This window comes from Montipora capricornis, chromosome 1 (assembly GCF_036669925.1).
Source record: "Montipora capricornis isolate CH-2021 chromosome 1, ASM3666992v2, whole genome shotgun sequence".
NCBI lineage: Eukaryota > Metazoa > Cnidaria > Anthozoa > Scleractinia > Acroporidae > Montipora > Montipora capricornis.
In genome coordinates, this window is record NC_090883.1 from 23,760,275 (window position 1) to 23,765,895 (window position 5,621).

At 38.3% G+C, this 5,621-nt stretch overlaps 1 pseudogene; it reads right to left on the minus strand.

The window, feature by feature from the left end:
• Nucleotides 1-531: 531 nt before the first annotated feature.
• On the minus strand, nucleotides 532-1,125 carry LOC138060598 (penicillin V acylase-like; annotated as a pseudogene).
• Between the last annotated feature and the right edge of the window lie 4,496 nt (nucleotides 1,126-5,621).

Below are 5,621 nucleotides of genomic sequence, written 5' to 3' on the forward strand. Positions count from 1 at the left end.
CCGTAGGTCCCGCTCTGTAAATATCTTCCATGTTCATAACATGTAGGGGATGGAGTTCCAACTGTTGTAGCTGTCCTTTGCCGGTGAGTGTATATGGGCGAGTGGGTATAGCAGGTCCACATCAGCTAAATAGGGGCCAAAACTTCAACTTGCTCAAACAAAGAAATATGCCTGTAACTTTTGAGAACTTTCGATTGCTTTAGTTAATATGTGGAATATTATTGTGAAAAAGGAGAAACTACGTACCGTGAACCGAAGTATTCTATACCTCAATACAAATGCACTCATGCCACTGATTTCTTTATTCAGTTTGTCACTTTTCTCATAAGTAACATGGAATATGACTGCTTAGTTCATTCAGATATTTTACAATGGAATTTATTGCCTACAAAACGACGGTATTTAAACCAGGCTAGTCTTTCTACGACATACAAATCATAATTTTCAACTATGTTTAATCTTCCATTCCTTATAACAACCGAAAGGCAATTAAACACCAGAAAAGGTGATCTTGGTGAGCGAGTTCCAAGCTTACAGTTCATCGCCATGTTTGAGACCCCCAGTTGCATCACCCATATGTTTCATATCACCTGTGACATTTTGAAATCCGCCAATCTTTGAAAACACTTTAATCTTCATCATTTTTCCAGCTGGTTGCACGTTGTCAAGATACACGACACGGATGGTTAAGTCCTTGTAGTTACGGAAATAAAGGCATTGTTCCTTGGCCACCGACCAAACGGTGAAATCTCCAATCCTCTAGACTTTATGATAAGATATTACCCCGTGAGGAATGTCGACAGAATTCAGCACGTGAAAAGCCAAGTTGACGGCGGTTATGTTCGTCTTGGGAGTCCTGGCAAATTCCTTTAGCACCGCTGCACGGACAAACGTTGATGGAGGTGTTAAGTCAACGGGCATGCGCATTCCAAGGAGCCCACTTCCTTCTTCAATCGGTGGAAATTTAACTGGGCCCAATACCAACGGCTCGTTATTAAACTTTGAGAGTTGAACGTAGTTACGTAGGTTTAGCATTTGGAAGTCTTAAGGAGAGGCGTTGGTCATCACACCCAGTGTATTATTGTACACCTGTCTTCGTTTCTCAGTGTATTCAATGACAATGATTCAACCGTTTTGAATTTGTTGTCGACTCACTCGACACTACATGTTACAGTATTTGGCAAAAAAATATAAATATATTAGTATATAATAATAACCACTTCGACACCCTACTACAGTGGAGTGTTTTAGTACGATGTCGTTGTCATTCCGGTTCTCACTATTCACTAATTAGAATTTGAAAATCTGAACGAAAATCCGTGGCAATAGTCCATAATCATGATAAGTAAAACGCACCTCAACATTGCTAATTTAGTGTCAATTTTGTATCAAATGTCATTATGGATACGAGGTGCCATATGCAGTAATCATTTACATAAAACAATTTTAATTACCATGAATTAAGTCTAAAAGTCTCACTTTTATCTCTGTCTGGTATCAAAATTGTATATACAGTTACCGCAAACAAGAAGATTTCAAAACCGAATGCAAGTAAATGTGTTAAATAAGTATATTAATTTTACATTCAATTTAAATTATTAAATGGTTTAAGTACAATTGCAGGAGTTTGCATGAAGGAATAAGGGGTTTTGTATAAAGATATCCATAATCAAATTTAATTGGCATTAATAAAGAAGGCTTACTTGTTTGCTTATCGTCCAAAATTATAACAATCTTCACAATTTTATTCATAATTTAAATAATATAAGAACCTATCACCAATAGACCTTTTTGCAGATACGGCGGCCATTTTGATTTCTATTGTTTCGAAAGACATTATGGGATGCTCAGGGGGCAAATTAATGTTTATTTGCCCCCTGGGCATCCCATAATAGCTATTTGAAACAATAAAAAACAAAATGGCCGCCGTATCGGTAAAAAGGTTTATTATAACCTGTTTATAAGTGTGGCAGTTTCTTGATACAATGAGCACCAAAACCTGTAGCATAACCTTTGAACAGCTATGCTCTACCCTCATTCTATTCCCAGCTTCTCACACTCAAAGAAAACAGCCTTTGGATCAAAATTAAAGCTGAAAATTTTGCTAGACAGTTGTTAAAGCAATCATTCTTTCGAAATCTGAGGGAAAAAAAGGAAGATTTTTTTTTTAAATCATAGTAGCACTTTAAATAGTTTCTAAAAAAGAAAATGGGGGGATGAACTTTGGTGACGTTCAATCACGAAAAATTGGCTTTATAAAATTAACGAATTCGAATTGATGAATATAAAAGGATTTGGGGGCTGACGTTTTGTGGGTTCGCTCATTCGCTCTGACAAGGGCTAACGCTCAAAACTGCATGACGAAAGCTCACAAATCCTTCTCACGCTGGTTAGGCCCCATTCAAACGTCGCACTTCTGCCGTGTCGAACTCAATTGAATTGAGTTTGACTTAAGTTCGATAAAATTTCGACGTCTAATTCAAACGTCGAGTTTAATTGTGCCGCATTTATTTCATAAATCGTTGTCTTGTTCAATGCTAGCTAATGCCTCTTCAGGGCATGCGTAGTCAATAAGAAATTATGTCCATATGTTACAATAATATATGCACTTGATTCGACACGGCAGAAATTCGACGTTTGTATAGCCCTTTTCACGGTTAGTTTTTCTCATTCGCATTACAATACAATCTAGCATGCATGTGAGGCAATTTCGGCCTATTTTGTAGTTTTAACACGAAATTGCCTCGCATCCACGTTAGATTACATTGTAATGCAAATAAGAAAAACTAACCGTGTAGTCGGATGTCGATGGAGTTTTATTCTTGTTATTCACACACACCGCCTGGTTGTGTGTGCTCTCTGCACTTCAGGATCGTCTTCTTAACCGTTTGGACTTGGCGTTCAACGAACCCATGGCCACGTGGGTAATGTGGAGATGACGTCACAATTTCAGATTCTAAAATCCTAACCCTATTATTACATTAATTTACAAAATAAGCTACCTACAGACCTGATTTCCATGAATGCCGTGTATTTAAAAATTTTGATAGAGAAGGCGTTTAAATTGATCTATTGAACTAGATTCCCTAATGTTACGATGTAAGCTGTTCTAAAGAGTTGCGCCGCTGTAACTAAAACTATTTTTCATGTAGTTTGTTCTCGGAAACGGAACAACAAGTTTATTTGCCGAATCCCTCAGAGCATAGTTTGATACATTACGCGTTACAAATTTAGACGTGAGATATTCGGGAACCAGACCATTTAAAGACTTGAAAACCATTAAAGCTTTCTGAATTTGACGTTGAGAATTTAAGTCTTTTCAGCTGAGTTTGTCAAACAAGGAATTAACATCAGCGTCATAGCTCGATGAAGTTATCACTCGTGCAGCACGGTTCTGTAGTTTTTGTAGCTTGTTAGATAATGTTTTATTACAATTACCCCAGACTAGGCTGCAGTAATCAAAATGGGGTTGAACTAGTGAGTTGTATATACTGAGTAAAGTTGATTGAGGCACAAATGGCTTAACTCGTTTTATGGCTCCAATTGCGGAATAAATCTTTTTACACAGTTTATCAACGTGGAGATACCATGTTAGATTTTCGTCAATATATATTCCAAGTGATGTCACTGAGGAAACTTTTTCCATTGGAACACTATCAATGGTGAGTTCAAGAGTATCAGATAGAGTGCATAATCTTTGCCTCGTTCCGATCAACATAAATTCAGCCTTTTTAGCGTTCAAAGTAAGTTTGTTAGCCACAAGCCATTTGCTTAGCTTTTCAAGGTCATGAGATATACTAGACTGAATCAGGCGTGAATCAGAGCCAGCATAAGTAATATGTGTATCATCAGCATACATTCTAGGAACGCTGAACGATAGACAGTTAGGCAAATCATTAATATAAATTAGAAATAAAAGAGGGCCAAGGATCGTTCCCTGTGGCACACCGCATTTAAGAGTGGTAAAATCAGAGAGACAACCGTTAACGGAGCACCGTTGTGTGCGATTCGTCAAATATGATTTAAACCAATCAAGTGATTTCCCTTGAATTCCGTACTGATTCATTTTAGTTAATAGTATCTCATGATCAACAGTGTCGAAGGCCTTTTTTAAGTCGAGGAACACTACCGCATTTACGTAGCCACGATCGATATTAAACGCCCAACTGTCAGTGGCTTCAAGAAGCCATATAATATGGGTGGGATAGTCACATTGAACACATTTCCAAGAAAATAGTCTCAGGGCTAGGTGTAATAAATAGACATAGACCTTACGTACCCACAGATACACTAATTACAGTTTACAACTAAATTGTTCAGTCACACCTAGATTACTGCTGTGAAGTCTGGGACACCCTAGGGAAAGGATTATCTGATAAACTGCAAAAGTTTCAGAACAAAGCGGCAAGGATAATCCAGGGTGTTGATTATTGAACTAGTTCCGACATAGTCCTGGGACTGTTGAATTAGGAAAAAACTAGAGGAAAGATGATTAGAGTATTAAAGGCTATGGCCATGCGAAAAGCTAGTAAAAAATAACAATGCATAGAACAGCTTATATAACTGCGCTAACCTTAGGCCTAAGGCCTAAGGTTAGCTTTTATGCATGTTTAGGATACTTTCTGTATTTCTGAATTCAGGATTTAGGCCTTCCAAAATCTGTTTTTAATTTTCGTGGTTAAATAAAGGATGCTGTTGTTGCCTGTGCGCTTTGAGTGTGGCAGGCTGTGAAGATGCTCCATTAACCTCATGTATTGTGTGACCAACTTCTTTAAAATCTCTCCTCGTGGCAATTGAAGGATTGAGATTGGTTAATGAACTGATGATTTGATGCCATTTCCTGGTCTTTATGTTCTTCTGAGTCCCACATGCAGTGAATTGTGATTATCTGGGCGCCAAAATCATAGGAGTTCAATTCTCCACTAATCTGCAAAAGGATCGCTGCATGATCTCGGATAATATGTGATCATATGTTTTCTTCAATATCAAGAACTTATTTCTATCACGGTTCCAGCTCCCGCTAAAACCAGTCTCCAAAGCTCCCTCCGCTGGTGTCGGTTCATCGTTACAATAGGTCTTCCTGTGTTGACTTTGGCTTCACCTGTGAAGCTACAATTAGGTCTGAATGCCGAACACAGCCGGCCACGAGAGGCAGGAGTGGTATCGACGAAGGAGTAATAGCGCCCCCTTAAGCCATAAGCTACAGCGAAAAAAACATACAAACAAACAACAATCATGAAAGCAAACCACATTTCACCAGGTGCATCAAGAAATGGAAGAACCCAACAAGGATCATTTGTTATGAAAACGCGTTATGCAGTCCTTGGATAAACGTTATCAAAAATAGCGCCAGTGTTAATAAAACGGTTCAAGTAGAGCCTCATGACATACGCTAACTGCTGTGCACAATTTGTGCACAAATTACCGCTTACTAAAAGTACTTCCTTTGAATGCTTCCCCCCCAAAAAAACGGCTATCATTGCGGTTCTCATGTGCTCGGTACGCTTCTCCATGATGATTCATTAAAAGTCCTGTTGAGTCGAACTACATGTCTACCATAGCTGATTTCGACTACAGCTAATAGATCTCAAAAATCCATATTAGATTGATATGAAGAATCC